The sequence below is a fragment of the Myodes glareolus genome, chromosome 21 (assembly GCF_982192425.1).
Source record: "Myodes glareolus chromosome 21, mMyoGla1.1, whole genome shotgun sequence".
Classification (NCBI taxonomy): domain Eukaryota; kingdom Metazoa; phylum Chordata; class Mammalia; order Rodentia; family Cricetidae; genus Myodes; species Myodes glareolus.
This window is the reverse complement of record NC_142046.1, coordinates 61,021,387-61,030,972: the sequence shown is the minus strand read 5'-3', so window position 1 is coordinate 61,030,972 and position 9,586 is coordinate 61,021,387. Positions and strand designations below refer to the sequence as shown.

Genomic DNA, 9,586 nt, shown 5'->3' with positions numbered 1-9,586 from the left:
CAGCTGATAAACACCTTTAGTAACGTGGCAGGATACAAGATCAACTCCAAAAAATCAGTGGCCCTCCTATACACAAAGGATAAAGAAGCAGAAAGGGAAATCAGAGAAGCATCACCTTTCATGATAGCCACAAATAGCATAAAATATCTTGGGGTTACTCTAACCAAGGAAGTGAAAGACCTATTTGACAAAAACTTTAAGTCTTTGAAGAAAGAAATTGAGGAGGATACCAGAAAATGGAAAGACCTCCCCTGCTCCTGGATTGGGAGAATCAACATAGTAAAAATGGCAATTCTACCAAAAGCAATCTATAGATTCAATGCAATCCCCATCAAAATCCCATCAAACTTCTTCACAGACCTTGAGAGAACAATAATCAAGTTTATATGGAAAAACAAAAAACCCAGGATAGCCAAAACAATCTTATACAATAAAAGAACTTCTGGAGGCATTACCATCCCTGACTTCAAACTCTATTATAGAGCTACAGTATTGAAAACAGCTTGGTATTGGCATAAGAACAGAGAAGTCGACCTATGGAATCGAATAGAAGACCCAGATATTAACCCACAAACTTATGAACACTTAATTTTCGACAAGGGAGCTAAAGGTATACAATGGAAGAAGGAAAGCATCTTTAACAAATGGTGCTGGCATAACTGGATGTCAACCTGTAAAAAAATGAAAGTAGATCCATATCTATCACCATGCACAAAAATCAAGTCCAAATGGATTAAAGACATCAACATTAATCCATCCACTTTGAACCTGATAGAAGAGAAAGTGGGAAGTAGTCTACAAGATTTAGGCACAGGAGGCCTCTTCCTAAGTAGGACCCCAGTAGCACAGACAATAAGAGAAACAATGAATAAATGGGATCTACTGAAACTGGGAAGCTTGTGTAAAGCAAAGGACACTGTCAGTAGGACAAAAAGGCTGCCTTCTGACTGGGAGAAGATCTTCACCAACCCCTCATCAGACAAAGGTCTGATCTCCAAAATATACAAAGAACTCAAGAAACTAGGCACTAAAACTCTAATTAACCCAATTAAAAAATGGGGTACTGAACTTAACAGAGAATTCACAACAGATGAACTTCGAATGGCCAGAAGACACTTAAGGTCATGCTCAACCTCCTTAGCGATCAGGGAAATGCAAATCAAAACCACTTTGAGATACCATCTTACACCTGTCAGAATAGCTAAAGTCAGAAACACCAACGATAGCCTATGCTGGAGAGGATGTGGGGTGAGGGGAACACTCATCCATTGTTGGTGGGAATGCAAACTCGTGCAGCCACTGTGGAAATCAGTGTGGCGGTTTCTCAGGAAACTGGGAGTCAACCTCCCTCAGGACCCAGCAATTCCACTCTTGGGAATATACCCTAAAGATTCCCTAACATACTACAAAAGCATTTGTTCTATTATGTTCATAGCAGCACTATTTGTAATAGCCAGAACCTGGAAACAGCCTAGGTGCCCCTCAATAGAAGAATGGTTAAAAAAGGTGTGGAACATATACACATTAGAGTTTTACTCAGCGGTAAAAAACAATGACATCTTGAATTTTGCATGCAAATGGATGGAAATAGAAAACGCTTTACTGAGTGAGGTAAGCCAGACCCAAAAAGAGGAACACGGTATGTATTCACTCATAAGTGGATTCTAACCATAATTAAAGGTCTTTGAGCCTATTATTCGTGATCTTAGAGAAGCTAAATAAGAAGATGAACCTGATGAAGATTATTTAGCTATCCACCAGGAGGTAGGAAATAGACAAGAGTCCCAGATCCTTCATCTGGCGAAGGACGGCGATACAGTCGGAGACCCACATTGGAGCACCGGACTGAGCCCCCCGAGGTCCAAATGAGGAGCAGAAGGAGGAAGAACATGAAAAACGAAATCAGTACTGCGAGGGATGCTATCACCCACTGATACAAGGGAACGGATCTGATGAGAGTTTACCAAGGCCAGTTGGACTGGGACTGAATGAGGACGTGATCTAACCAGATTCTCGGAATTTGGCCGGATTCTCTGACTGTGGCTGGCCCGAAGTCTTTCTGAAAAGCCATTGACTATGACACTGGGACCTGTTTCCTCTACATATACTGGATTTTGGGGATCCAGTCTGTTTGGACACTCACCTTCCTGGACCTGGAGGGAGGGGGAAGGAACTGGAACTTTCCACAGGGCAGGAAACCCTGACTGCCCTGGGGGACGAAGAGGGAGGAGGAGGGGGAGTGGGGGGAGTGGGAGGGTGTTAGGAGGGGGGGCGGAAATGGAAACTTTTATAATTTAATAAAATTTACTTAAAAAAAAACAAAACCTAAAGCAATTTGTTTTACTCTAATTGCTTTATAAGTCATAAGAACTTTTGAAAGCAAATTTATCCCCATTTTTATGTAAATGTTTGTATGTTTGAGAGAATGTCTTCCATGTGTGTACAGGTGACACACAAGAAAAGAGGCTATCATATCCCATGAACCTGGAGTATCAGGTAGTTATGAGCCTCCTGATTTGGGTGCTTGGATCTGAATGCAGGTCATCCCCAGGAAGAATAAGGGATAAGACACCTGCCAAGCCCAATAATACTTTTTAGCCAATAATCTAAAAGTCTCTCACAGACTAACAATAACAAAGCCTAAAAAAAGTATATAAATGATCTTAGGGAACATGATGCATCAATATTAAAATGTTGCTTATGGTCAATTTGCACCATAAATCAAATATATTCCAAAGACAATGCCCAACAGTTTATCACAGGAAAACTAATTCCAAAGCTGCATGCGAAGTGGAAACACCCAGAAAGCTAGATGGGATTATGAAAACCAGTACGCACACCGGCACAATATGACTTAAATATTTACTACAAAAGATAAAACAATGAAGAATGTGTACAATATTTATGAAAGAAAAAAAAGGATGAACAGAAAAGGCCAACAACAAAAGCAGGAAAATATACCTAACTTTTAATCAAATGAACAAAGGAAATGAGCCAGGAAAACTGTTGACCAATTTACCAGCTACCTTTGATTCTATGTGTATAGAAATTAAATAAACACAGATTTCACAACTCCAACAAAATTAACTCAAAGTGATCCTTAAACTTTTAACTTTCTGATATTTCTTCCAGAGAGGCCCATTCATGCTCTAGAGCCCTCCCTGGAAATGGAGGTGATTTCCTCCAGAGCCTACTGTGCCTCTACAACCCCTCATGCCCCTTCATGGCTTCAGGCAAATCCAGGCCCAATGACGCCTGATGTAGGTGGGCCTTCTATGTGTTATTTTCATTGGTTAATAAAGAGACTGCCTTGGCCCTTTGATAGGACAGAAAATTAGGTAGGTGGAGTAAACAGAACAGAATGCTGGGAAGAGGGCAATGAGGCAGACGCCATGGAGCCAGCCACCAGGTCAGATATACTGAATCTTTCCCGGTAAGTGGTGCTACACAGATTATTAGAAATGGGTTAATCAAGATGTGAGAGTTAGCCAGTAACTAACTCTCTAGAGATAATGGGCCAAGCAGTGTTTTAAATGAATACAATTTGTGTGTTGTTATTTCCGGGGCTAAGCTAGCCGTGCGGGAGCCGGGTGGGACGAAAAGCAGGCCTGCCCGCAGCTCTTCACTACAGAGGGCGCCCACGTGGATAACTGAATCCACAGAAAGCCTGAGAAAGTTTGGGAAAGTATAGAGTAAAGCATGTTTTCTTGGTGGCAGCCATTTCTCAGGTCTGCTCTGCTTGCTAGAGGCAAGCAAGCACTCTCATCTAAGAGAGGCTTCATGACTCAGCTTTAGCTGCAAAACCCTGCAGCTCCTTAAGAGGTCCTGCCACAAAACATTTTAACGGTATTGATGAAAAGCTGAACGCACACTTTTCGGTTTTCAGTCATAGCAGGAAAAAAGCTGCACTGTTTTAAAATGCCCACTTTCTGGGCTGTCCTGCCAGGGCAAACTCTGACTCTTTCAGGCAGGCAGCCGGAAGCACTTGAGTATGGTCTGTGAGCAGAATGCGGCAGCTTGCTTGCTGGCAGGGACGTTGAAACGCCATAAAGTTCTGGCAATAAATGTGGCTACAGTTGGTACCTCTGCCACGAGGCTGGAAAACTAAGGAATGGGCTGTATCCAGCGGTCAAAGCCACGGCTCTCCATATTGCTTAGCAAATTAAAGACTCATGTAGTCAAAAAAAGAGAAATATACAGTAAAGAGAGATTCAAAGACAAAGGAAACCCCTAAATGTTTTACAATGTGTTAAAAATATATGCAGGATAAAAGTTAAAGTTCTTAAAGTTAAAAAGAAAGAGAGTAGTTGGGCATGGTAGTACACACCTTTAATCCCAATGCCTGGGAGGCAGAGGTAAATTGACCTCTGTGACTTTAAGGTGTGGTGGCAGACATCTTTAATCCCAGCACTGGGGAGGCAAGAGACAGATGGATCTCTGTGAGTTCAAGGACAGCCTGGTCTACAAAGTTATTCCAGGACAAAGAGATACAGAGAACCTGTCTCAAAAAGTAAAAGTAAAAATAAATGAAATAAAGGTTAAAACAAAGCTGCATAAAGATGGAAAATACACAGAGAATCTTGATACTGTATGCTATTATGCTCTCTTTGAATTGTTTGAATGCTGAGGAAGGAGCAACAGTTGTTAAAAGACTTTTGTTTATAAATGCTGCTAAACTAACCCAAGATAAGTATTTTGAAAATACCTTGGCTTCAAAACTGAAGTCAAAAGGTATGTTACTTTGGAAAAGAGATTTTGCTTTTGTTTCCACAGAAAATGAGAGGCTGTGGATTCATTCTGAGATAAGAAAAATCCAGTTTGATCGAGGAAGACCACCAAAGAAATCTCCGGTAGGAACAGATGGCCTGGATGTCTGAGTTCTACATCCAGAACAGATTCAAGACTGCTGCCTGAGATGATCAAGACTCCCAGGATACTCCAGTCAGGACTTGATGATAATTCTAAATTTTCTTTAGGTCCCCATAAGATTATCAGCGCCCCCAACCAGCAGGAAGTAGCCTGGAATACTACGCCCACATTCCCAACAAATGGATTATGGGTATTTTCCTTTGCTTAAAAAAAAAGAGGGAAATGGTGCGGGAGAATTGTCTGTATTCTGTCAATAATATTTTAAATAAATACTGATTGGCCAGGCAGGAAGTATAGGAGGGAAAACCAGACAGGAAGTAGAGGAGGAACAAGGAGAATGAGAGAATTCTGGGAAGCAGGAAGCTCCCTCCACCATTCCTGCCCAGACCACCGAAGAAGCAACATGTGAGCTGACAGCTGGAAAAGGTACTGAGCCACATGGCTAACACAGAGAAGAATTATGGGTTACCGTAAAAATGTAAGAATTAGTTAATAAGAAGCCTGAGCTAATGGGCCAATCAGTTTATAATCTTATGGAGTCCTGTGTGTGATTTTCTTTGGAGTTTGCTGGTTGTGGGGTACGGGGCAGGACAGATACCCCAACAAGCCGGCCCTTCATGTTACAATCACAAAACAATGGTAAAGAGAAATTTAATGTCTGTTCCCTACCACACGGACTATTATGTTACAAGACATGGCATCTGCCCTATCCACCTGTCTAACATCATACAAACCTGAGATACCTCTACAGCTCAGAAACCTCTCTTGTGCCCTGAAACTGAACTTCACTGAATTACACCGTGAAGGCTGACAGCAGCAGAAAGTTAAAACATCGTGTGTTGTAGAATATTATTTTAAGGTGTGTTACTGTTGTTTATGTTGCATTTGTTTAACTCTATGAAGCTCTATTACTTTGCCTGTCTGAAACACCTGATTGTCTAATAAAGAACTGAATGGCCAATAGCTAGGCAGGAGAAAGAAATGGGTGGGAATGGAAAGCAGAGAGAATAAATAGAAGAGAGGAGTGTGTTGTCAGTCACCCAGCTACACAGCAAGCCAAGGAGTAAGAAGTAATGAAAGGTATACAGAAATAGAGAAAGGTCGAATCCCAGAGGCAGAAGATAGACGGGATAATTTAAAGTTAAGAAAAGCTGACTAGAAACAAGCCAAGACCAGACATTTATAATTAAGAGTAAGTCTCCATGTGTGATGTATTAGGAAGTTGGGTGGCCACCCCCTAAAAAGAGCAAAAACAACCAAAAACAATCATAATCATGTATTGCTGAAGGATAATGACCATCATCTCCTTTCTACCAGTTTCTAAACTATCTTTAACATTTGTAACCTGAAAGTAGAATGTAACATTCAGAAATTCTAAAAAGCAGACCTTCAGTTTTCCAATCTGTCTTCCCACTGCACATCAAAAGCAATGCCTATGTGTGCACAATGGACAGTTATATTACAATTCCCCCCATGGAGAGGGTGGCAGGGCCTCTCCCTCCCCAGGGAATCCACACTCAACAAGGCTCAGAGGTCAAGGGCCACTGCCCAGGTCACCATAATAACCAACACACCCTCAATCTGGTTCATGATCCATCCAGGCAGCTCAGACTCTAGATAGCTCAGTCAACCTCTCTTCCTGTCTGGGGACAATAGCCCCCACACTCACTATGACATGGCTTGTTGTCTTCCTTACAGCTTCTTACAGCAGAACAAGAGGTGAATCCTGGAAAGAACCTGTAAACTACCTTCCACTGGTGCTCCTGATTGCTAAGTCTTCCCAAAGTTCATCATTACTTAGGACCACTCAGCTGAGCTTCAGGACATTAGCAGTTACCCTACTGGTTGAGCAGAAATCAAATGACTCAGACTGCCCAAGCCTTCCCAGCTCTGCCCTTCCACAGGAAGACAGGGCCCTAATCTGAGAAATTTGTAGTTTAGTAAAATTCTTCCATTCTCCTAGAGCATTTCCTGATCCTCTTCTAAGGCACTGAGTCCGATGCATGCACATTTCATTGCACACTCAATGTTCATAGCTAGGAGGTCCTGCAACCAAACGCAGGTCACGTTCAAAGAGTAACTGTTGGTAAACAAAATGCGGCCAATGAAGAATCTATGGGAGGGCTTACAGGCAGGAAAGAGAGCGTGGAAATGATGTAATTTTAATCCCCAAAAAATATGTTAAAAAGTTGAAACTGGTCATGTGCTCTAGAGACTATGGATTTGTACAAGAGCACACAAAGTATTACTTATGCCATTTTTCTTGGGGATATACATCTTAAACCTGGAAAACACAGTCATTTTACGCAGGGCCACATTTTATCTAGTTCTTTGATTTTGCTTGAACTTCTGTAACTACAGTAATTTGGTTCCATGAAAATTCAGTTCTTTATCCAGATTCTTGATTTCCTGGTTTATGAAACCATGAAGTGGTCAGTCTGGACATTTATGGAACATCTGAAATTGATTCCCTCACTACGCACTGCTAATGCCAACTACTGTCGCAGCAGGAGAGTTTTCACCCTCCTTGCCCATTCTTTTGTGTGCTGTGACTATACTTGCTTCACAGTTGGCCAGTGAACTCAATTCTCACACAGGTCCCACTTCATTTGTAAATTCACAATAAAATCTAGAGAAGTTGGAGGATACTCAATCACTGGTCTATTTTTTTTCTTTCCACAAACCAGTCAACATTTAGCCTGGAGGAATTGCAGAGCTGGCTTCCCAGCACTGGGCAGCAGAGGTAGGATTAGGTGTTCAAAGCAATTCTCAATTATATAGTGTGAGGCATGCCTGAGCTACAGGAGACATTGATTGAAACCAGTAGTTCTCAACCTTCCTAATGCTTTAATTCTCTAATACAGTTCCTCATGATATGGTGACCCTTCCCAGTCCCAGCTATAAAATTACTATCACTTTTGCTACAGTTATGAATTATAAAATAAGTATCTGTGTTTTCCAATGGCTATAAGGCCAGTCCTGTGATAGGGTCATTTGATCCCCCAAAGGGAGCTGTGACAGGTTGAGAACCACCCCTCTAAACTGATATAAATAAATAAATAAATATAGCACTTCAGAAAAAAATGGAATGAAATTCTTAAATCAGGACACATTGGAAAATAGAAACAAATAGAGATTAGAGCAATGATGCATTTAAAGAAAATGAAAGTTTAAAAAAATGATACCAATAATTGACTTTTTCAAATGACAAAAGTAATTGGAAGAACACTGCTGAGTGCCTTGCTCTTAAAGGGTCCGATGACCTGGGACAGATGTGTGAAGTCTTTGAAAGGAAGAATAGTCTGATCACCTGTTTCAAACAAGTGGCCCCAGATAGCCTGAGTCATTTTTATTTATACTGTTTCAATAGTTTGCATGAACAGTTTTACAGTCATATTTGTTTCCTTAAGTTTCTAATAATAATTACAATAATGCCAATTTGTCCTCTTATCTCCTTCCCTTTCCATCCCTCAACTTCCCCACCAGTAATCATTACCCACTTGACTTGTAGCCTTACTATCAGAGGCATAGGCAGCATAGCAAGCAACAAAGGAAGCTTTCTAGCTAGGCACAGCTACAGGTGGAACAGTGTGCCCAGTTGGCAACGTTTGCAGTCACATCCTGATGCAAAGTAAAAGAGAATTTCAGCTCTAATCAAATCTAAAATCGACTCAGTCAAGGCTGAGTAACTTCAGTCTATATTTTATGCTACTCTATCTCCTATTGGGGACATACCAGGCTTCTTCCTATCACCCTGTAAGCCACATAACTCAAAAGTTTGCTCTTAACAGTTGGCACTGCTGGTATCCCTCATTCTCATACCCCTTCCTCTCAGCTTCCTGCAACACTGGCTCCTGCAGTATTGACACAGTTAGAGAAATGAGGGCATTGTGGGTTTCTAGGATTCTACTTCATTCCCTGTTCTTAAATTCTTCCCATTAACTCTTGATATCATCTACTCGTTTGCATTACTCTTGAGACGCCTGTGGTTAGAATCATTCTCTCCAGGACAATCGAGCAGACATGGAATGTCTTGAACTACTGTGACTCTTTCAGACCACTCACAAGGTGCTTTGGAAAGGCAGCATCCTGTTCTCGAGAATCCTGAATTCAAGGTAACACTTGAAACAACAAAGGCTTTAAGAGCTGAATCAGATCCACTGTATATTTTTAACAACATTCCCCTCTGGCTCACCCAGAGGAGGATCATCAGGGGAAGGTTTTCCTAATAAAATACTCATTTCGTCTATCGCTCTAAGAAAGTGAAACTAAAGGCAATCAACAATAATTTTTGTAAGGAAAGCAAGGGGAGCAGGCAGCAATATGCTCCTGGAGTCGTGCCCAGAATTACACAGCAAACTATCTATTGGCCTTACCAAAAATGTTTTAAATTCTCCTAGGCCTTGCCAAAAGGAAAACTTATTCATGTTATTCTCAGGCCTTGCTGCCCAGTGAAGTCATATGGTTCTCGGCACTAATGAGTGCCATTAATAAGAGACTGTATGACTCTGTCCCATGTAAAATGTTAGTTGCTGAGTGCTGTAAGCTGACACAGATTTCCAGCCAATGGCCTGTGTCTCAAACCTCTGAGCGAACTTACTATGTCCACCAGGATTGCACACATCTGCAAAGGAGAGCTCCACAATTGGAAACTGAATACTCAATAGTTCAAGCTACCCTCCCTAAATTGTACACCCATCAATTCTGTCTGTCTTCA

At 41.4% G+C, this 9,586-nt stretch overlaps 1 long non-coding RNA gene across 1 annotated transcript; it reads left to right on the top strand.

Moving 5' to 3' along the window:
• The first annotated feature begins 3,245 nt into the window (after positions 1–3,245).
• On the top strand, positions 3,246–5,407 carry LOC148118741 (uncharacterized). Its single transcript, XR_015735814.1, has 2 exons — positions 3,246–3,433; positions 4,774–5,407. It is a non-coding gene; the product is annotated as an uncharacterized LOC148118741 (long non-coding RNA).
• Positions 5,408–9,586: the final 4,179 nt, after the last annotated feature.